The sequence below is a fragment of the Bos javanicus genome, chromosome 2, assembly GCF_032452875.1.
Source record: "Bos javanicus breed banteng chromosome 2, ARS-OSU_banteng_1.0, whole genome shotgun sequence".
In the NCBI taxonomy this organism is placed as follows: Eukaryota; Metazoa; Chordata; class Mammalia; order Artiodactyla; family Bovidae; genus Bos; species Bos javanicus.
This window is the reverse complement of record NC_083869.1, coordinates 101,911,785-101,936,449: the sequence shown is the minus strand read 5'-3', so window position 1 is coordinate 101,936,449 and position 24,665 is coordinate 101,911,785. Positions and strand designations below refer to the sequence as shown.

The following is a 24,665-nucleotide window of genomic DNA, read 5'->3' as shown; positions in this document are numbered from 1 at the left end:
CACTTTGGTGAGTGCATTAGTCAGGCCATTTCCCAATTACCTCCCAAATGAAAATTCTTAAGATCAGACCATGGCCTTCAAGAAAATCATTTGAATTTATTATGTTTTTGTTTTCTCATGTTAAAAAATGTGATATCATTTATCCTGTTTTCTAAATAAAAAGTATCCCTGTTTTATTTATTAAACAAAACAAAACTTAAGAAAATATATTCTTAAGCTAAACAATATATAATTTCCATAACCTCCAGAAGTTCTAGTTACAATGTAAAAGAAAGACCATTCTAAAATACATAGCATCAACAACCTCCAGAAGTTCTAGTTACAATGTAAAAGAAAGACCATTCTAAAATACATAGCATCAACAAAATGAAATTTATAAAGTTCAAAGACAGAGGGAGGCAGGCCCTACTATTTTGGTAAATGGAATAAAGAAGATCAATGAAACAGGTTAACTACTTTCAGATTTATGAAAACAGCTCCTGGAACTTCCCTGCTACCTTAGCTGCTAAACATTTTATGCTACATAGTTTTATACACACTGTTTCATATTATGAAATTGCTGTAGCTCTTTACAGTTTAACAAGTTTGAAAAGTCACATTATGCATTTATATTCTTAAGAAACTCATTTCAATAATAAAGTTTATTTGGTTACTTCATGTTTCAGCAGTCTACAAGAATTCTGTATAGTTATGAATATTAAAAATTTTCCATTTCACATTTCCTTAGTATATTAGTGACATAGAGTAGGTACTTTCTAAGTTGAAATCAAACATCTTCATGGCAAGAGCTCTATCATGAAAATCTCTTTTCAAGGAGGATATTTAGAAAACAAAACCTACATATAATTGAGGAATAACTAGAAGTATTACTACTTAAGACATGGAATTGAGGTGCATTTATACATCAAAGTAAGGCAATGGCACCCCACTCCAGTACTCTTGCCTGGAAAATCCCATGGATGGAGGAGCCTGGTGGGCTGCAGTCCATGGGGTCGCTAAAAGTCAGACACGACTGAGCGACTTCACTTTCACTTTTCACTTTTCACTTTCATGCACTGGAGAAGGAAATGGCAACCCACTCCAGTGTTCTTGCCTGGAGAATCTTGGGGACGGGGGAGCCTGGTGGGCTGCCATCTATGGGGTCCCACAGAGTTGGACACGACTGAAGTGACTTAGCATAGCATAGCATAGTACAAAATTCTGTTCTTAGCCTAATTTATTAGAAACCACCAAGTCAATCTGATGACTGTCATGATATTTAATTACTGACAATTTCTTTTTGTAGCTGTTTGATAATTGTTAGAAAATCAAAATGAATTATGTGTGGTTCCTTTATTATTTGAGAGTACTGACTAAAATTCAGCATTCTTTTACAAAGAAGTTTAGGAAAAGTGAAAGTGAAAGGCACTCAGTCATATCAGACTCTTTGTGGCCCCATTGGCTGTAGCCTGCCAGGCTCCTCTGTCCATTGAATTCTCCAGGCCAGATCCCCTCCCTTCTCTGAGGGAGCTTCCCAACCAAGGAATCAAACCCAGGTCTCCCTCATTGCAGGCAGATTCTTTACCATCTGAGCCACCAGGGAAACCCAAGTTGTGGAATTTAAGACATATATTGAAATTAGCATGTTACAAAAATTGTTATGAATCTCAATTTCTATATTGAAATCTGTACTAAGACTGAAAGAACTTGCATCATAATGCCTCATGGGTGTCAAAGGCCATGTGGCAGAACTGATGGGGACAAGAAAAGGGACGAACTGGCATTCACTGTATAGCTGGCGAAACTAGAGGAAGATGAAGAACACCAGTGAGTGAGCCCCCAGTTGGTTTCCAGGGGACTGGGGAGAAGATATGGAGTCAGATTAAGGGGGCAGTAGTAAGAACTGAGTTGATAAAAACATTAAAGTTACTTAAAAACACAAACGAGTTAAATTCAAGATTGGTGATCCGATGTACATGGCCAGAATTGAATAAAATGAACTGTTCAAGTTTAAGGGATGGCATTAGATGACTAATTGGGCCAAAGTGAGATCTGCTAAAAACCCTAAGATGGTGAGACATAAATCCTAGAGGGAACAAGGTAGACAGAAATGGATCCAAATAATGGAAGATTAAGAAAACACGAAAAAGATGTGAAACGCATCCTGATAACTGGTCATGCAGTAAGATATTGCTTTGTCTTTTATCCCCATACATTTGTCTCTGCATCATAGATGCTACTGCAGTCTTCCTTTTTCTGCTCTATGAGAAGGAAACAAAAGTAAAGAGGTGTGTAGCAACTCCCTAAAGACCCTGATTCTGGGAAAGATTGAAGGCAGGAGGAGAAGGGGACGACAGAGGATGAGATGGCTGGATGGCATCACCAACCTGATGGACATGAGTTTGAGCATGCTCTGGGAAATAGTGAAGGGCAGGCAAGCCTGGCTGTGCTGCAGTCCATGGCGTTGCAAAGAGTAGGACACAACTGAGCAACTGAACAACAACAAATCCTCTTTCCAACTACCGATTTTGGGTAAGAAAAGGGGACAGAGAGAGCAATCTAAGCATCGATCTGCTACAATTTGGATCTTGCATGCAATATCCCTGGTGGCTCAGATGGTAAAGCATCTGCCTGCGGTGCAGGAGACCCAGGTTCAATACCTGGGTCGGGAAGATCCCCTGGAGAAGGAAATGGCAACCCACTCCAGTACTCTTGCCTGGAAAATTCCATGGACAGAGGGGCCTGGTAGGCTACACAGTCCGCGGGGTCCCAAAGAGTCAGACACGACTGAGCAACTTCACTTTGGATCTTCTATTTACGACCAGCCCAATATTACAATCAGTTACTCTGAACAGGAGCAACTGCACAGATATTCAATTCCTTGATTTATTATCTACCCTGAGTTCTACCAAATTCAGTGCAAGAAAGGAAAGGTATGCACCCTTCCCAATTCTCTCAAGCACACAGTTTAATCAACCCTCTGTTAATAAATAACTCAGATCACTTTCCCTGTTGCAGCACTCAACGTCTGCAGCACAGGGCTCTCTGGAAAATACTCAGTGTTTCTTCTATAACATAAAGTTCTGCCTCCAGATATTTTTGTATTATGTGCTTGTATCTGTGTGTGTATGTGTATAAGTTAATGTTTTAACATTTGTTTTCTTTAGTCAGTAGAGGGAATATCACCACAAGGGCAATCAGGAGAGATGGTTAAGCGTGTGCTGCAGAATTAATTAACCTCTTAACTCTGCTTGTTTAAACTCCACGTCTGTAGCCCTCTCTTTACCTCAAGTTCTGTGTGCTTGCACATTCTGCTTTATCTCTTTTCAATATAAGGTTTCAGTGACCTGTAGAATTTCATGTGATTTAGTAACTTCACGTATTTTATTTTAAATTTACTTGATATCTTTCCATCGTCTTACATGGCAGATCCAGCTGTTCCCCTGGCCCCTCCCCCATGCCTTTATCAACACTTCTAGTACCTTAAAGCATTGTTTAAACTGGAGGGGATAAAAAGAATGATGTGGGCAGATAATCATGTAAAAATACTACCTTAGTTCATTTTGTATAAACTTAGGCTGGATCATGGAAAAAGCAAGAGAGTTCCAGAAAAACATCTATTTCTGCTTTATTGACTATGCCAAAGCCTTTGACTGTGTGGATCACAATAAACTGTGGAAAATTCTGAAAGAGATGGGAATACCAGACCACCTGATGTGCCCCTTGAGAAAACTGTATACAGGTCAGGACGCATCAGGTAGAACTGGACATGGAACAACAGACTGGTTCCAAATAGGAAAAGGAGTACGTCGAGGCTGTATATTGTCACCCTGCTTATTTAACTTATATATAGAGTACATCATGAGAAACGCTGGGCTGGAAGAAGCACAAGCTGGAATCAAGATTGCCAGGAGAAATATCAATAAGCTCAGATATGCAGATGACACCACCGTTATGGAAGAAACTGAAGAGGAACTAAAAAGCCTCTTGATGAAAGTGAAAGAGGAGAGTGAAAAAATTGGCTTAAAGCTCAACATTCAGAAAACTAAGATCATGGCATGTGGTCCCATCACTTCATCGCAAATAGATGGGGAAACAGTGGAAACAGTGAGGGACTTTATTTTTGGGGCTCCAAAATCACTGCAGATGGTGACTGCAGCCATGAAATTAAAAGGCGCTTATTCCGTGGAAGGAAAGTTATGACCAACCTAGACAGCATATTCAAAAGCAGAGACATTACTTTGCCAACAAAGGTCTGTCTAGTCAAGGCTATGGTTTTTCCAGTTGTCATGTATGGATGTGAGAGTTGGACTATGAAGAAGGCTGAGCGGTGAAGAATTGATGCTTTTGAACTGTGATGTTGGATAAGACTCTTGAGAGTCCCTTGGACTGCAAGGAGATCCAACCAGTCCATTCTGAAGGAGATCAGCCCTGGGATTTCTTTGGAAGGAATGAGGCTAAAGCTGAAACTCCAGTTCTTTGGCCACTTCATGCGAAGAGTTGACTCATTGGAAAAGACTCTGATGCTGGGAGGGATTGGGGGCAGGAGGACAAGGGGACGACAGAGGATGAGATGGCTGGATGGCATCACCGACTTGATGGACATGGGTTTGAGTAAACTCTGGGGAGATGGTGATGGACAGGGAGGCCTGGCGTGCTGTCATTCATGGGGTCACAAAGAGTCGGATGACTGAGCGACTGAACTGAACTGAACTGACCTTCAGTTTTGTTAGAAATTAGAGATGACCAAAATCACTCTTTTAATTTCTACCAATTACAGTCCCTCTTTATCAAGTACTGTTATTTCCCTGTAAATTTTGTCCTTCTTTTTGACTTTATGTTTTCTATCTGATCTTTGAATGTTAATTAGGCTGAGATGGAACTATTTACACTGAATACTCCTTCCGTGTAACTTTTCCTATCCATTACTTTCCGTTTCATTCAGTCACGCTACTACTAAGTTGCTGGAAATGTCAAAGGAGAGAAGTAGAAAATCTTTATACAAAATGAGTATTCCCTGTTCTAAGCCTCTGTTTTTTGACAGTTTGAAGATAAAAGGACATAAATAAGAAAGTAACTAGTTCCTTGGCCTTTAGGTTTTAGCTTCTGTATTCCTACTACTACTGTCACCCAACCTGCTGCTCTGAACTATAAGCAATCTACAACTGCTACAAGCGGCTCTAAAAAATTCAAATTATTGTAAGTTTCATAATATAATTATTAAAAATGGCTAGAGGGAAGGCTCTCATCTAGGTCTTGTGTGTGTTAATGAGGAATCTCCTGTAAAAAATACTCGACTTCTTTCTTCCCCAACCCCATCCTTCTGAGGATGTAGAAAAAAACGTATCTGAGCGGTCACAAAGCAACTCTGGAGTAAAGGGTTAGCATTACAAGAGATAGCTTCTTCTAACTTCTCTCTTTTCTGGATCAGCCTGCCTGCAGTGAATCTGCATTTCCAAGCTCTTCTGTGTTGTTCTCTGCAAGGATAAGCCCCTATGTGACAAGCCAGCTATCACTCAGCATTATCTGTGCCCCGGGAGGTTAGCCTATTTACAAGATGGAGTACTGGAAAGCCCATTAAGGCAACACATTGTAATATCCCTTTAATCCCTTTAACCAGTAAAACCTAATATTTTATCTCCATCTTTCCTATGAATTCTTGACTTGATCAAGAAAAGAGGGTGTTTATCTACTGGCTCTCTAAATGCCAAATATTGAAGGAAAAGCAAGCACTAGCATTTGGAAGACTAGAATAACATAGTTTTCATAATCTTGGGGCATGCTGGATTTGAGCCTAACAGCTTTAGGTAGCTCTTAAAGGGCCTACTGGCTGCTTCACTGGTGGATCAGTGGTAAAGAATCTGCCTGGCAATACAGGAAATGCCGGTTCCATCCCTGGGTCAGGAAGATTCCCTGGAGAAGGAAATAGCAACCCACACCAATATTCTTGCCTGGGGAATCTCATGGACAGAAGAACTTGGTGGGCTACAGTCCATGGGGTCACAAAAGAGCTGGACACGATGCAGTGACTTAACAACAATGGGCCTATTGCTTTCAGGTTTGCAGTTGCTTTTGTAGACTTATAGAAGACAGTTTTGATGAACGTGGGCCAAATCCATAAGTTAGGAACCATGAATTGAGTGGCTATCTATGACTCATTTCATGAAATAATTTCTGAAGTAAGAGGAAGCATTAAACTCTGGAAATCAGATTTTCCTCTAGAAATTACCTACAAAATAAGCGTTCTTGAGATACAGAAGTTATCAAGGTTTGCCTGTCTATAATTTTCTTAAGATTTCTAAAATAATATCCTCCATACGTTGAAAAAATCATCTAGGTTATGTGCCTATAAATTTGTTTTCTCATTTATAGAACATGAATGTTAGGGAATTAAATGTATGTGTGTGTGTGTGTCTGTGTGTGTGTTAGTCACTCAGTCACGTTTGACTCTTTGCAACGCCATGAACTAGAACCCACCAGGCTCCTCTGTCCATGGGATTTTCCAGGCAAACATACTGGAGTGGGTTGCCATTCCCTTTTCCAGGGGATCTTCCTGATGCAGGGATCGAACCCAGGTCTCCTGCATTACAGGCAGATTCTTTACAGTCTCACCCATCAGAGAAGCCAGAATATTACACAGAATTTAAATTAAATTATATATTACAGATAGGATTTAGGAAAGTACCTGTCACATATTAGGTGCTTGGTTAAATGTTGGTTACTCTTTTTTTAAATAATTCAACATTTAAGAGTCATTTTCAAATTTCTAAAAAGTTTTTATTTTTTTCTAATTTAAGTCACATATCTGGGTTTTAAATATCTCCCTATTTCATATGTAGAGCTTTCCTGGTGGCTCAGACTGTAAAGAATCTGCCTGCAATGCAGGAAACCTGGGTTCAGTCCCTGGGTTGGGAAGATATGGGTTCAATCCATGGGTTAGGAAGATCCCCTGGAGGAGGTCATGGCAACCCACTCCAGTCTTCTTGCCTGGAGAATCCCCATGGACAGAGGATCCTGGTGGGCCACATCCATGGGGCTGCAAAGAGTCAGACATGACTGAGCAACTAAGCACACAGACACAGATTTCACATCTAAACTCCTCAAACTTATGTAATGGTGACAGTATTTATAAAAGTCTTGCAATACCAGTGAAAACAAGTCAGAGGGTTACCTGTTGGTGTTTTTCAATCTTATAGTGCTCACTGGAAGTGTAGACTCTAGTAGAAAGAAGTTATAGGTGGACTCTTGCTTCACACCAATCTGCCCAAAGAACTGTTTCCATGGATTTTTCTCTACGTTAAGTTAGGGTACCAAGGCTCTAAGAGATCCAAAACTACTGATGAGCACTTTGCTGCCTGCATGTAACACAAAATGGCTGGTTTCTCAGTCCCCCCTCTAACAGAAATAACATATATTTTCCCTATCCTGGTCATAGCTAATCATGAGAATTAATGGTTTTAACAGAGGACAAATTAAAAGATGGATAATCCTTGGAAAAAAAGTTATGACCAACTTAGATAGCATATTGAAAAGCAGAGACATTACTTTGCTAACAAAGGTTCGTCTAGTCAAGGCTATGGTTTTTACAGTGGTCATGTATGGATGTGAGAGTTGGACTGTCAAGAAAGCTGAGCCATGAATTGATGCATTTGAACTATGGTGTTGGAGAAGACTCTTGAGAGTCCCTTGGACTGCAAGGAGATCCAACCAGTCCATTTTAAAGGAGATCAGCCCTGGGTGTTCTTTGGAATGAATGATGCTAAAGCTGAAACTCAGTACTTTGGCCTCCTCATGCGAAGAGTTGACTCACTGGAAAAGACTCTGATGCTGGGAGGGATTGGGGACAGGAGGACAAGGGGACGACAGAGGATGAGATGGCTGGATGGCATCACCAACTCGATGGATGTGAGTCTGGGTGAACTCCAGGAGTTGGTGATGGACAGGGAAGCCTGGCGTGCTATGATTCATGGGGTCGGAAAGAGTCGGACATGACTGACCAACTGAACTGAACTGAATGGCCAATAATTATGATGAATGTTATTTTATATAAAGTTGCCTAAGAATATTTTTTCAGGTAAATTAGTTTTCCATCTCAGTTTTCTCTGAAACTGCACAAATCTTACATGCCATCACTAGGAAATGTTTATCTCCCCATTTAAAGGCAATCCATATGCAGAAGGAGATGAACATAACACACTAACATATTTTCCAATGAGCAGATGTTCCATAATATCTAGTTATGGACAGCAACAAACTGATCCTTTGGCAAGCAACCCATTAATCCTAATATACCCATCTCCTCTTTTTCACCAGTTCACTTTTTAAGAAATTTATTTAAATGGCAAGATATATGCAAAGGAATTGATTGCTTATTTACAAATCATGAAATTTTTTGGTGAAAATGTATAGATGTCTTATTTCTTAATGTTAAATGAATAAACAAAAACACAAAGACAAACAACAAAGAGTTCTGAGATTACCAAGAAAATAAGTTTACTTTCAAAATAAAGCTAAGTGGAGGTGATAGAATTTCAGTTGAGCTATTTCAAATCCTGAAAGATGATGCTGTGAAAGTGCTGCACTCAATATCCAGCAAATTTGGAAAACTCAGCAGTGGCCACAGGACTGGAAAAGGTCAGTTTTCATTCCAATCCCCAAAAAAGGCAATGCCAAAGAATGCTCAAACTACCGCACAATTGCACTCATCTCACATGCTAGTAAAGTAATGCTCAAAATTCTCCAAGCCAGGCTTCAGCAATACATCAACCGTGAACTTCCTGATGTTCAAGCTGGTTTTAGAAAAGGCAGAAGAACCAGAGATCAAATTGCCAACATCTGCTGGATCATGGAAAAAGCAAGAGAGTTCCAGAAAAACATCTATTTCTGCTTTATTGACTATGCCAAAGCCTTTGACTGTGTGGATCACAAGAAACTGGAAAATTCTGAAAGAGATGGGCATACCAGACCACGTGATCTGCCTCTAGAGTAACCTGTATGCAGGTCAGGAAGCCACAGTTAGAACTGGACATGGAACAATAGACTGGTTACAAATAGGAAAAGGAGTACGTCAAGGCTGTATAGTGTCACCCTGTTTATTTAACTTATATGCAGAGTACATCATGAGAAATGCTGGACTGGAAGAAACACAAGCTGGAATCAAGATTGCCAAGAGAAATATCAATAACCTCAGATATGCAGATGATACCACCCTTATGGCAGAAAGTGAAGAGGAACTAAAAAGCCTCCTGATGAAAGTGAAAGTGGAGAGTGAAAAAGTTGGCTTAAAGCTCAACATTCAGAAAATGAAGATCATGGCATGCGGTCCCATCACTTCATGGGAAATAGATGGGGAAACAGTGGAAACAGTATCAGACTTTATATTTCTGGGCTCCAAAATCATTGCAGATGGTGACTGCAGCCATGAAATTAAAAGATGCTTACTCCTTGGAAGGAAAGTTATGACCAACCTAGATAGCATATTCAAAAGCAGAGACATTACTTTGCCAACAAAGGTCCATCTAGTCAAGGCTATGGTTTTTCCTGTGGTCATGTATGGATGTGAGAGTTGGACTGTGAAGAAAGCTGAGTGCCGAAAAACTGATGCTTTTGAACTGTGGTGTTGGAGAAGACTCTTGAGAGTCCCTTGGACTGCAAGGAGATCCAACCAGTCCATTCTGAAGGAGATCATGCCTGGGATTTCTTTGGAAGGAATGATGCTAAAGCTGAAACTCCAGTACTTTGGCCACCTCATGCGAAGAGTTGACTCATTGGAAAAGACTCTGATGCTGGGAGGGATTGGGGGCAGGAGGGGAAGGGGACGACAGAGGATGAGATGACTGGATGGCATCACTGACTTGATGGACGTGAGTCTCAGTGAACTCCAGGAATTGGTGATGGACAGGGAGGCCTGGCGTGCTGCAATTCATGGGGTGGCAAAGAGTCGGACACGACTGAGCGACTGATCTGTTCTGATCTGATAGGTACCACAATAATAATGAATGTTATTCTAAGTATTTAGCCCTTTGCTTGTAATACTAATCCAGTAGATGGTTCTCCATACAAAAGGATTACATTTTATAAGATTGCAAGCTTTCAGAATTCAAGAAAGAAATGCAAGTATAATTTAAAGAAATTTTTTTCAAAACTGCGATTCTTAACTCATGTATTACATGGAGGTTATGGTGCTTTCATATTTCATTAAAATGTTTAAAAAAGTTTATATGATGTAGACCAATTCTGCAAAACTATAGAAATGAATATGAATGGTTAATCATGAATTTAGAAATCATTTAGTAACTATATATCATCCCATTTTTTTTGCCATTAAAATATTTCCTATTTCTCATCAGGAGAAAGTGGATCCTAAAGAATGTAGAGATTCAGATGAGTTGTTTTTTATTAATACAACCTAGATTTTATTTATATAAATATTTCTTACAATATACAAAGCCCTAAAACAGTAAAGTACAGAATTTATTAGGGGTTTGAAGGTCTAATAATGCATGTATAATTTGATGCAATGAACACAGCTATAATTATGGTCTACAGGAAAAGGATTTTCTCTACTTAAAAAATAAGTCCTCAATTATCACAAAGGCTACATTATCTTTCATTAACTTAACAATATAACTCCACTTTAACCATGAAAAGTAATGAAACCTTAAAAACACATCAATAATTGAGTCAAAATTGCAAGCATGAGAAGAGTAATGTTAAGGCCAGGCAAATTATGGTTCAGTTAAGTGACTTTCAAATTTTAACTTTTTCCACTAGAGTGATTAGTTCACTCTTTTTATTAGGAAGAGTTTTCTTCAGATTAAAAAAAAAAAAATGGCACTAATACCAATCACACAAATAGTTAAACAAGTAAACCAAGAATCTAAAATGTTCGTGCCCCATCAGCTTCCCACAAGAGAAGAAACATCCTTGCCAACCTAAGCCTGTATTCACCTCTCCATTGCTCTTAACCTTTAATCCACAACTATTGTGCTCATGGCTACTTTTTCAGGGGTGGGTTGGGTTTGACAAAATTTCTGTCTTCCTCTCATTTTTTTTTAAGGGAAATCAATCAAAAAACAAAAACCAAAAAGCACAACAATAATGTTTTCTTCCACCAAACTAAACCACTCTCTGACCCACAAACAAGCTGAATAATACACCCAATGTTCTTTTCAACATTATTGTTTTGCTTCTCCTGCCTAGTGACAACTTGTTCCTCCATAAAATACTCCCTCTCTTCTTCCCACTTACAACCGAGCCTTATTTGAGACTTCAGAATCCTTTTTCAAAGATTACCTATTCTAAGCAGCCTCTCAGTTTCCTCTTAACTAGTTGCCTTCTTCCACATTTAAACCTTCAGGAGGTTTTTACAGACATTTATGGAATGCACCTTTTTGCTGTTCAGTTGCTAAGTTGTGTCCAACTCTTTTGCAACCCCATGGACTGTAGCTGGCCAGGATCCTCTGTCCATGGGATTTCCCAGGCAAGAATACTGGAATGGGATGCCATTTCCTTCTCCAGGGGACCTTGCTGACTCAGGGATCAAACCCACATCTCCTGCATTGGCATGTGGATTTGGGAAGCCCAGAATGTACCTTACCCTGCCTCAAATGAATATTTTCATCTTCCCAAATTAGTAAGCTGTAATCAAATTTCCTAAAGTCTAGGTGAGTTTCAAAAGTCAAACAATCAGTTTAACTTCTCATTTATTTAGAAATTATTTCTTATCAAAAGGGAAATCAATGCAGGAGTTTGTCATAGACTGGGGAGAAAAACATTCTAATTCATTTTGAATAGTTCAGGACCTCCTGAACAACAGCATCAATTTCAGATCTCTTATCTGGCATTCAGCTAACTCAACAGTATCATATCCTCTGTATGTTTTTCGTCTCGATTGTCAAGGTAATGGTCTCAGTATTTTTCATTACTGGGTAGTTGAGACCTGGCCTAGATAGCATTATTAAAGTTATGTAATTAAAAATTCAAAATCCTTCTTTATCTACTTAATTTCCTATGAAACTTTTAATGTACATTCCTAATTTCCAAATGTGAAAAGTCTATCCAAATTTGAAATGACAACAAAAAAATACGCCTTCTTTCAGAAATGGCCTGGATTAGAAACCCTTAGAAACCTAAACAGTAACTATGAATCTGCAATCTGAAAAAGCTTGATGAGCATATGGACTTCTCTTAAGTGCTACCACTGTAACTGTTCTTCTCCTACCTTTTCCGTTTCTTTCTTCCTTTTCTTTGTAGGCAGAACCTTCCCCTCCATTTCCCTTCCTTATCTTCTTTCTATAGCTGTTAGCAGGAAGTCACAAATTTTATGTCAGAAAAAGATGCTTTAAATGGTAGCTCAGAGAAAGTAGGTGATTTTCCACTACAGGAGTATACTGTAGTATAATCAACCCCTGAAATTTCACTGATGGATGACATGGTTGGATGCATGCCACACACTATACACATCAACTTTACTACTGCGTTACAATAATGTCACATTCTTGGTTGTGAAATATGTTCTCTTTTAAGGTAACTTGCAACACATAAAAAAAAAAAAAAAGATCTCATTTCAGAATTGTTGGTTTTGGCTAGATACAATATGTGGGAGAGCTTGCAAAAATGTTTTAGAATTCTGCTACTTGATTAGCCTGCATAAGTGGAAGGATCATTCATTTTAAATCATTGTTATGTCTAAGATCTTGATAGAGAAAGTCTACTGAGATATGAAGCATTTTCTTAGGGATTATTTGCAGCTGAAATCCTGTTTACTATTTTTTTTTTTCTTAAGAGTGGGAAAGAGTATGAAAAATGTTTCCTTAGAGGAAGACAATGCATTTTTAATAATTCAATTAAAATTCTATATTACAAGTATTTTCTTTTGGGACAGCAAGGAGATCAAACCAGTCAATCCTAAAGGAAATCAACCCTGAATATTGATTGAAGGACTGATGCTGATGCTGAAGTTCCAATACTTGGGCCACCTGATTCAAAGAACCGACTCATTAGAAAAGACTATGATGCTGGGAAAGATTGAGGGCAAAAGGAGAAGTGGGCGACAGAGGATGAGATGGTTGGATGGTATAGATATGGACTGAAGTTTTTGGCAAGGGAAGTCTTTCCTGCATGTAAAGGCAAGGACAAAAACATAACTCTTTGTCCTTTGATTTATGCCGTTTGCTCTATTTATTTTAGTTTTCCTGCCAGTCATGAATATGATGTCTGAAAGTGCAGCAACACTTTTTATAATCATGAGGACCATAGCAACATACTCACAATGACAGACCTGAAGGAAAAAAGGAGTCAGATTCCATGTGGTTTTGTTGAGCTGGCCTGTATGAGATAAAGAAATCCCTAATTGTTTAAATGATCATTACTCATGTTGCCTCAGGTTCTAACGTGATATGCCATTCAGCACATGAAAAGTGCATTGCCATAGTGTCAGAACCTAAAATACATAACTGCCATAGTGGAGAAGACACAGGTTAAGGACCTAATAATTTTAGACTAGAAGATTAGTAACACTGGTAACATGTTGGTAGAAAATTTGTTCTGTTCAAGTCCACAGGAGAAGGGAGAAGAGAGAATGGAACAACAGAGGGTAAGATGGTTGGATAGTATCACCAACTCGATGGACATGAGTTTGCCAAGGCCCAGGAGTTGGTGATGGACAGGGAAGCCTGGTATGCTGCAGCCCACCAGGTCACAAAGAGTTGGACATGACTGAGCAACTGAATTGAAGCCCACATACGCTATATGCAGAAAGCACACTCATCAACAGGACATATAATGAGTACATACTTGTGTCCTTGTTATAATTTTTTTTAATTACTAACTCTCAAACCTGGAATGGTTGGATACCCAACATTCACATTTTTACCATCTCCATACAGACAATGAAGCAACACCATCAAGTAAGAAGGAGGGTAGATGCTATTCTCTGGGTTGCAACATATTCTCAAACTAGCAGCAGCCAATTAACTGGACATAGCCTTTTGCCACATATGGTCTTCCCTCTTCAAGGAGCTGCTGCTTCTTCAGGATCCTTGGACAGAGCTCTTTTCAGAGAAGCACAAACTGATCAGAGCCAATCAATAATGGGGCCTAAAAGATACATAAACTGTTCAAGGGCAATGGATATTTGAATTTTCTATTGCTGGTACAACAAAATGCCACAAATAGTGGCTTAAAACAACATAAACTTACTATGCTGCAGCTCTGTAGGTCAGAAGTTTGCAATGGGCTTTACCGGGTTAAAATGAATGTGTTGCCAGGCTGATTGTTTCCGAAGGCTCTGGGAGATTCCATTTTCTTGCCTTTTGTAGCTTTTAAAGGCCACCTACAATCCTTGACTCATAGTTCCTCTATCTTCAAAGCCAGTAGTGGAGTATCTTCAAATTTCTCTCAGGTTCTGAAACTTGTTTTCATTATTACACCTCCCTTGACTTCTGCCTGCCTCTTTCTCTTACATGGACTCTTCTGATTACACCAGGCCAAGCGGGATAATTCAGAGTAATCTCTGGATCTCAAGCTCCTTAATTTAATAACATCTGCAAAATCTCTTTTGCCATAAAAGGTAAGATTCTCAGATTTTGGAGATTAGGATATAGACAACTTTCAGTTCAGTTCAGTTCAGTTCAGTTCAGTCGCTAGGTCATGTCTGACTCTTTGCGACCCCATGAATTGCAGCACGCCAGGCCTCCCTGTCCTTCACCAATTCCCGGAGTTCACTGAGACTCACATCCATCGAGTCAGTGATGCCATCCAGCCATCTCATCCTCTGTCGTCCCCTTCTCCTCCTGCCCCCAATCCCTCCCACCATCAGAGTCTTTTCCAATGAGTCAACTCTTCCCATGAGGTGGCCAAAGTACTGGAGTTTCAGCTTTAGCATCATTCCTTCCAAAGAAATCCCAGGGCTGATCTCCTTCAGAATGGACTGGTTGGATCTCCTTGCAGTCCAAGGGACTCTCAAGAGTCTTCTCCAACACCACAGTTCAAAAGCATCAATTCTTCAGCTCTCAGCTTTCTTCACAGTCCAACTCTCACATCCATACATGACCACAGGAAAAACCATAGCCTTGACTAGACGAACCTTTTTTGGCAAAGTAATGTCTCTGTTTTTTCAATATGCTATCTAGGTTGGTCATAACTTTCCTTCCAAGGAGTAAGCGTTTTTTAATTTCATGGCTGCAGTCACCATCTGCAGTGATTTTGGAGCCCAGAAAAATAAAGTCTGATACTGTTTCCACTGTTTCCCCATCTATTTCCCATGAAGTGATGGGACCAGATGCCATGATCTTCGTTTTCTGAATGTTGAGCTTTAAGCCAATTTTTTCACTTTCATCTTTCACTTTCATCAAGAGGCTTTTTAGTTCCTCTTCACTTTCTGCCATAAGGGTGGTGTCATCTTCATATCTGAGGTTATAGATATTTCTCCCAGCAATCTTGATTCCAGCTTGTGTTTCTTCCAGTCCAGCATTTCTCATGATGTACTCTGCATAAAACTTTAAGAGGACATTATTCTATCCACCACAATATTCTTTTTGTTTTTTTCCCAGCAAAAATAAAGATGGGAATGCTGGTTATTTAAACATTACCATGGAAATAACTCAATGTCCTTAACCACAAAATAGCAAACAGTATACTGGCACTGTAAGGAAAAGTACATTTTAAAAATCCATAAAACATTTTGAGGGGTAGAAATAACTTTTGCATGTTTAAAAGTGACCCTTGCATAGAACAAATACAATTTGGCATAATTGGGATACATTTATGATTTTCATTAAGGAAGAGTACAAAAGTTGTCAGGCTATAAATGATATTAATTTTAGCATATATTAAGACATAACAAAAAGAATTCTTTTTATACTTGAACTAAGGCCTATACAGCAAATAGATACAAATTTTCTCCAGTTTAGCTTCTTAGCACAACCAAACTATTAACTAATACAGTGATCCTTGAGGTAGATAGGAACACCGTATGGGCACAGAAATAACTTTTTTGTGGTTTATTCCTATAATATGATACTCACCAAAGAGGGATGCACTTTGAATCCCTAAGAATCTGAAAGATGATAAGGAGAAAGAAGTGATAGTAGCAACAAGAATAAGGGGAATTAAAATGAGAAGCCTTCAATAGAGTTCAAAAGTTTCAGGGAGACCCTTGAGGCTGGTTCAGAGAAAATAAATTCATATATGGGGGTGGGTTAATATCAATTCTTTTCTTTCACAGAGGGGAGGCACTGTTGAAGAAATTAAACTTTTAAGATTAGGACAAGTTCTCATAATGAAAACCAGAGTTGCTAGCAGGCATAGACAAATTTTCAAAAGAGAAGTTGGATACTTCTTTGCCATCATAAAGGACGAATTTAAAAAATCCTGAGGAGCACAATACCTATTGTAAGTACAAAATGTCAGCAGTTTTATTTCCTTCATTGTAATTGTTGAGTTAGATAAAGATACATTAATTAAAAATTTAGAATACTTTTCTAATTTAGAAAGACTTAAGAATTTCCACTAAAGCATATTTCTTTCATGTTTAGTAGAGAAAACTTTGGTGAAATTATTTTTTCCTTTGGCTAAAATATTCCTTGAATGTGCCTCTAATTAGAAGAAAATACAAGGAATAATTGTAGCATCTAATGGCTTCAGAATTGTTTTTAATCATCTCAGACATGGAAAGAGGAAAAAATACTGTAAATAGCTTAAATGTTTAGCTTGAATTTGCTCTTAGAGATAAAATGAGTACTACTAATTCATTGTATCTAAAGAATGCTCAAACTACCACACAATTGCACTCATCTCACATGCTAGTAAAGTAATGCTTAAAATTCTCCAAGCCAGGCTTCAAGCAATACATGAACCGTGAACTTCCACATGTTCAAGCTGGTTTTAGAAAAGGCAGAGGAACCAGAGATCAAATTGCCAACATAAAAGCAAGAGAGTTCCAGAAAAACATATATTTCTGCTTTCTTGACTATGCCAAAGCCTTTGACTGTGTGGATCACAATAAACTGGAAAATTCTGAAAGAGATGGGCATACCAGACCACCTGATCTGCCTCTTGAGAAACCTGTATGCAGGTCAGGAAGCAACAGTTAGAACTGGACATGGAAAAACAGACTGGTTCCAAATAGGAAAAGGAGTTCGTCAAGGCTGTATACTGTCACCCTGTTTATTTAACTTATATGCAGAGTACATCATGAGAAATTCTGGGCTGGATGAAGCACAAGTTGGAATCAAGATTGCCGGGAGAAATATCAATAACCTCAGATATGCAGATTACACCACCCTTATGGCAGAAAGTGAAGAAGAACTAAAGAGCCGCTTGATGAAAGTGAAAGAGGAGAATGAAAAAGTTGGCTTAAAGCTCAACATTCAGAAAACTAAGATCATGGCATCCGGTCCCATCACTTCATGACAGACTGATGGGGAAACAATGGAAACAGTGGCTGAGTTTATGTTTCTGGGCTCCATAGTCACTGCAGATGGCGACTGAAGCAATGAAATTAAAAGACGCTTACTCCTTGGAAGGAAAGTTATGACCAACCTAGACAGCGTATTAAAAAGCAGAGACATTACTTTGCCAACAAACATCCATCTCGTCAAGGTTATGGTTTTTCCAGTGGTCATGCATCGATGTGAGAGTTGGACTATAAAGAAAGCTGAGCACTGAAGAATTGATGCTTTTGAACTGTGGTGTTGGAGAAGACTCTTGAGAGTCCCTTGGACTGCAAGGAGATCCAACCAGTCCATCCTAAAGGAGATCAGTCCTGGGTATTCATTGGAAGGACTAATGTTGAAGCTGAAACTCCAATACTTTGGCCACCTAATACGAAGAGCTGACTCACTGAAAAGGACCTTGATGCTGGGAAAGATTGAGGGCAGGACGAGAAGGGGATGACAGAGGATAAGATGGTTGGATGGCAGCATCAACTCGATGGACATGGGTTTGGGTGGACTCCAGGAGTTGGTGATGGACAGGGAGGCCTGGAGTGCTGCGATTCATGGGGTTGCAAAGAGTCAGACAAGACTGAGGGACTGAATTGAACTGAACTGAACTCAAACTTTTAGATGCTACTGATCTTAGACAACTAACATAATGTTTTCATTCAGTAACCCAGTTTCCACTGAATCTATTCCTCACAAAGAAAACTATTTATTGAAATATAAAAACATAGTTATTTTCAAAGGATGTAGTAAAAATGACTATAGGTTTACCTTTGCTTTAGTTATACCACACAATAAATAATGCTGCTGCTGCTGCTGCTAAGTCGCTTCAGTCATGTCCGACTCTGTGCAACCCCACAGACGGCAGCCCACCAGGCTCCCGAGTCCCTGGGATTCTCCAGGCAAGAACACTGGAGTGGGTTGCCATTTCCTTCTCCAATGCATGAAAGTGAAAAGTGAAAGTGAAGTCGCTCAGTCGTGTCAGACTCTTTGCGACCCCATGGACTGCAGCTTACCAGGCTCCTCCGTCCATGGAATTTCCCAGGCTACTGGAGTGGGGTGCCATTGCCTTCTCCAGAATGAATAATGGAACCCGTCAAAATGTCATCATACTCCCATCCATACATTTTCACTTTGCTTCAAGTGATATATCATAACATTTTGATATTAAAATAAAAGCAAATAGATAAATTCACTTTGTTTGTGCTAGTTATCCTATAAAGTAAAAATTGGTCAGTATTTCTCCAGTATGAATAAAAAATATTGTCATGCAAAATTGGTACATTTTATATGTGTGGAGGTTAAAAATTTAGGACATAACTCTCCCACTGGAATGATTCTCATTACACAATGATTTGCAATTATGGAAAAGGGGGAAAATATTGAAGTATAAAATAAAACCTTGAGGGAGTTGGACACTCAAACAGAAGAGACCATAGCATAGATGCTTTAAAATAAATGTCTGAGAGGTAAAGTTCACAGTGAGCTTCAGACTGTAAACAGTGGTTGAAACAAACAGCTCATGGGATTCTCTAAGATCTATCCCACTCAAAAAAGGCAATCATGGAACTAGTTGGTTGTGTGGGAACATGACTCAGTGCTATTGGATTATAAATTAGAATTCTCTGTGATATACTCAAATCTTTGTTTTTCATAAAGAAAAATTATTTTCATGCTATAAGTGAAAACCAACATGGCACTCAGTTCAGTTCAGTCACTCAGTTGTGTCAGACTCTTTGCGACCCCACTGACTGCAGCATGCCAGGCCTCCCTGTCCATCACCAACTCCCCGGAGCTGACCCAAACTGATGTCTATTGAGTCGGTGATGCCATCCAACCATCTCATCCTCTGTCATCCCCTTCTCCTCCTTCCCTCAATCCTTCTCAGCATCAGGGTCTTTTCCAATGAGTCAGCTCTTCACATCAGGTGGCCAAAGTATTGGAGTTTCAGCTTCAACATTAGTCCTTCCAATGAACACCCAGGACTGATCTCCTTTAGGATGGACTGGTTGGATCTCCTTGCAGTCCAAGGGACTCTCAAGAGTCTCCAGCACCACAGTCCAAAAGCATCAATTCTTCAGCGTTCAGCTTTCTTTATAGTCCAACTCTCACATCCATACATGACTACTGGAAAAAACATAGCCTTGACTAGACAGACCTTTGTTGGCAAAGTAATGTCTCTGCTTTTTAATATGCTGTCTAGATTAGTCATAGCTTTTCTTCCAAGGAGTAAGCCTCTTTTAATTTCATAGCTGCAATCACCATCTGCAGTAATTTTGGAGCCCCGACACATAAAGTCAGCCACTGTTTCCACTGTTTCCCCATCTATCTGCCATGAAGTGATGGGACCAGATGCCATGATCTTAGTTTTCTGAATGTTGAGCTTTAAGCCAACTTTTTCACTCTCCTCTTTCACGTTCATCAAGAGACTCTTTAGTTCTTCTTCACTTTATGCCATGAGGGTGGCGTCATTTGGTTCTTCACCCTTTTCCAAATCCAGCTTGTGTTCCAAGGTTGACTGAATCAGAGGATGCAGGGGAAACCTGGATAAGGCATGCCAACTATAAGTTATCTGCTGATTAACCCTATGCATTGTTCAAGGGTCAACTGTATTTAACATCTCTATGCTTTGTTAATATCTTGATAAAATTGTTTTCTAAAGTTCCCATTTAAGAAAAATTTAAAATTTAGCTTATAAAATCAAGGGGAAATAACTCCATAAAATATTCTATTTAAATATAATACAACCTGTAACCAGAGACAAGGAAAATCTGAGATAGGCTGAAGGGGTTCAAATGTCTTTTGCTACTTGAAATAGTATCCAATGAAAGAACTGGACCCAAAGAGAGGAAGACGATAACTGACTCTACCCAATCATTTCCTCCTAAGTCAGACACAAGATTATAAATGAATCAGTCTTCCTTCCCCTGAAAGAGCATGAGTTCTGAAGTCAAAGAGAGTATTATGAATTCTTTATATAGATACTACTCTCCTTTATATTACTTTAGATTCTATAATTAATATGTCTAAATTACTATAAGAAGCTGAATGGGAAAGTACCTGCTGTAGGTTCATTACAGGAGATGTGTTAAAGTAAGGACTTTAAGATTGGGAGACCAGGAGAAAATATTTTTCCATGAGGTCTATTGGTTTAAATTTCTCAGAAACAAGCCATGTGGGAAGTCATCAGTCCAGCAGAGGCACATTAAATAACATCTGAACAAGTTAGATCCAGGAGCTGTATAAGCGAGTGTGAACACGCATGTGCAAGTCACAGGCTTCCAGCAATAGCTATTACAGCAACACACACAAAGCTAGAGAATCTGATTAATACAATTCACATACTTTGCATAGTAGAAAACAGTCTGATGGATATCTCCTTGTTTGAAAATGAATAGAAAACACCAGCTGCAATAAGATCAGCAATAGCTGACACAAAGGAAACAGATCATCTGGGGTGAAGAAGGCCATCTCTGGGTGACAGAACATATTAGAGAAATTAAAGTTTAGAGTACCTAAAAATATTAAAGATGCAGTTTTCAGGAAGGAGGACTAAAATGCTGTGGAGAGAGAATGCATCAAGATAAATACGCAGGGGGGCAGCATAATCATTTATGAATGAAATTCGGAGAGGACTTAAATAAAAAAGGATTGTATAAAACAAAGATAAGGCTTCCCCAATGGCTTAGGGGTAAAGAATCTGCCTGCCAATGCAGAAGACATGGGTTCAATCTCTAGGTCAGGAATATCCCCTAGAGAAGAAAATGGCAACCTGCTCCACTGTTCTTGCCTGGGAAATCTCACGGACAGATGAGTCTAGAGGCTACAGTCCATGGGATCACCAAGAGTCAGACACAACTTACTAACTAAAACCAAAGCCAAAACAATCAAACAAACAAAAACAAACATACAATATTCATAGCAGATTTAAAATTTGTATTATAGACAGTTAAAAGAAAAATTTGCACTTCAGAAGCAATTCAGGCCAGTGGCCATGGGTATAAGTTTTAAGCAGATTATTCTACTTCTTTTATACTTTTCATGGGGTTCTCAATGCAAGAATACCAAAGTAGATTGCCACTCTCTTCTCCAATGGACCATACTTTGCCAGACTCTGACTAGCAGGGACATGCCAGGAGAAATATCAATAATCTCAGATATGCAAGGGCTTCCCTGGTGGCTCAGATGGCAAAGAATCTGCATGCAAAGTGGGAGATCTGGATTCAATCCCTGGGTTGGGAAGATCCAGTGGAGGAGGGCATGGCAACCTACTCCAGTATTCTTGCCTGGAGAATCCCCAGGGACAGAGGAACCTGGTGGGCTACAGTCCATGGGGTTGCATATAGACAGGAATGAGCAACAAAGCACAGATATGCAGATGACACCACCCTAATGGCAGAAAGGGAGGAGGAACTAAAGAGCCTCTTGATAATCATCAAGAGGAGAGTGAAAAAGCTGGCTTAAAACTCAACATTCAAAAAACAAAGTTCAAGGCATCTGGTCCCATCATTTGATGGCAAACAGATGGGGAAAAAATGGAAACAGTGACAGACTATTTTCTTGGGCTCCAAAATCACTGAAGATGATGATTTTACTGCAACCATGAAATTAAAAGATGCTTGCTCCCTGGAAGAAAAGCTATGACAAACATAGACAGCATATTAAAAAGCAGAGACATCACTTTACCAAAAAAGGACCATATAGTCAAAGCTGTGGTTTTTCAAGTAGCCATGTACAGATGTGAGAGCTGGACCATCAAGAAGGCTGAGCACTGAAGAATTAATGTTTTCAAACTGCAGTGCTGGAGAAGCCTCTTGAGAGTCCCTTGGACTACAAGGATATCAAAGCAGTCAATCCCAAAGGATATCAACTCTTCATACTCACTGGAAGGACTGATGCTGAAGCTGAAGCTCCAAAACTTTGGCTACCTGATGCAAAGAGCCAATTCACTGCAAAAGACTCTGATGCTGGGAAAGACTGAAGGCAGGAGGAGAATATGATAGAGGATGGTGAATGGCATCATCGACTCAGTGGACATGAGCTTGAACAAGCTCCAAGAGATAGTGAAGGTCAGAGAACCCTGGAGTGCTGCAGTCCATAGGGTCACAAACAGCTGGACATGACTGAGTGACTGAACAACAATTCTACTTCTTACCAGTTATGTGATTATTGGGAAAATTACAAAAACTATTTATGTCTCTGTTCCTCTATAAAATGGAGAAATAATATGAGTAACTTTAATACAGAATTATCAAGAGGATTAAGTGAATTAATACTTGCAAATTTTTTAAACAATCAATGTTAGCTATTGTTAATAACACCAAATCAGTAGTGTGGCATGTAGTATGCATACACTGTCCTAGAACACAAAGAAAGTTCAAGGAGTTGGCAGAAGTTGAGGGTGGGGGGAGTTACATACTTAAGTGCTATAAGTTCCTTAAAAGGAAGTTATATACTTGAAGTGAAATGGAAATCAAAGACACAAATTAAGAAAAAAATTCTAGTTAAAAACAAGCAGGCAAACCAACAAATATAAAACAAAATGCAAACGGCTAGCGACAACAACAAAGAATTGTGAATACTGGCTAACGGGATTTATCTATTCTACGCAAATATAACTAAGGGATACACTGAAAATATTTTTTAAATGAAACAATGGAAAACTAAACCAAAATCTTAAAACATTTTGGCAAGGGAAAGTATCAGTTTCAGTCAAAGACCAAAAGTCATGCATCACTTTTCAGAGTAAATTAGAAGAAAATGAAGAAACAACAGAAGAATTTTGAGAGGAAAGAATTATAAATCAGACGATCATTAAGGAGCAATTATCATTCACATAGAAAGATCAGAAAAAGGCAATCTAAACTACTCAACATTTCAAAAAATATAAGTACTTAAAAATACATTACTTTTAAGTGTCCTAAAAAAGATACGCTTAAGAAGAATTGGCAGTCAACAATATATGAATCAAGATTAAGAACTCAGGTTTAGGAAATTTGAAGGCAGTGAGCCTTGAGGGAAGGAAAACAGATTATAGTGAGTACTGAGTAAAATCAAATATAAAATAAAGTCAAATAATTTTTATAAAGGGTGGATGCAAAATGTAACAGAAAAATTAAATCGTAATCTCTGAAAATAAGCCTACACATTTTAAAATAAGCAATAATTTACTGCTAAAAAAAGCAATGTACTAATAACGATTTAAGACAAATGCCTTTTTATAATGAAAAAAAAAATTTAAAATTTATATTATTTTATTTCTTGAAACAATATAGGTGAAAGAATGTTTTACAAATGTCAAAGTAACCCCAGTAGACTGAAAAACTATAAGCTTCCCAATTTTCTGGAGAATAAGAAAAGCCAAGAAAGACTTCATAAAGCAGAGTTAGAGAAGAAAGTCAAAAGTTTTGCATGAATGAATAAAAGTGAAAAACATATGACAGAAGAATGACTGCAAGATTTAATAAACTTATGGGATTTAAATAGCCTATTTAAAAACTATATTTTACAGACTGAATTAAAGAAAGAAGACGCACAACAAAATTTATCAGAGTTCTATTTACAAGGAACACAATACAGAGTGTTAAGGAAAAAAAAGATGCGTAAATATTTATCAGAATTCAAAACAGAATTTCTTGTATTTGTTTACTTCCCTATTACCAGATCTTTGCATAGTGGGACAAACTTAGGACACATTTAATAATTATTTACATATGAAATACAAACAAAAACATTATACATATGAATGATGAACTAAACAAAATAAGATTGGTAGTATTCATTTTACACAACCAGCAATTACATCAAGAAAATAGAATTGATAACACAGGTCATTTAACACTGATGAAAGATACAGGCCACAATGATTATTTAATGTCATAAACATATACATTTCATGGGATATCATCAAAATGCATATTTAGCAAATATTCATATTAGGTGTCTTTATTATACCTCTCTCAGCAATTAACAGACTAAATACACAATATATAAATATATAATAATCCAAATAATATAGTGTTCTCAAAAATTTTCTCATGCTTCATAGTCAGTAAACTAAGATTACGCTTTTCTTCAAGGGCCTATGGAAACTGAAATTAAGACTTTTCAAGCATTCATTCTTATGGGAGCTGCTAACAAATCACCTAGGTGTGACTTCACATCTCTGGGCCCATCATAAAAGGAATTTGTAAACTCTGATAGAATAAAAGTCTCTTGCAAAAAAATATGTTACCAAATTCA

At 38.5% G+C, this 24,665-nt stretch overlaps 1 protein-coding gene and 1 non-coding gene across 3 annotated transcripts in view; one reads left to right on the top strand and one right to left on the bottom strand.

Annotated features, from left to right (window-relative positions):
* SPAG16 (sperm associated antigen 16) overlaps window positions 1-24,665 on the bottom strand; it is a 1,095,180-nt gene that overhangs the window by 595,225 nt on the left and 475,290 nt on the right. The window lies entirely within an intron of this gene.
* TRNAR-GCG (transfer RNA arginine (anticodon GCG)) lies at window positions 2,580-2,651 on the top strand. Its single transcript has one exon. It is a non-coding gene; the product is annotated as a tRNA-Arg (tRNA).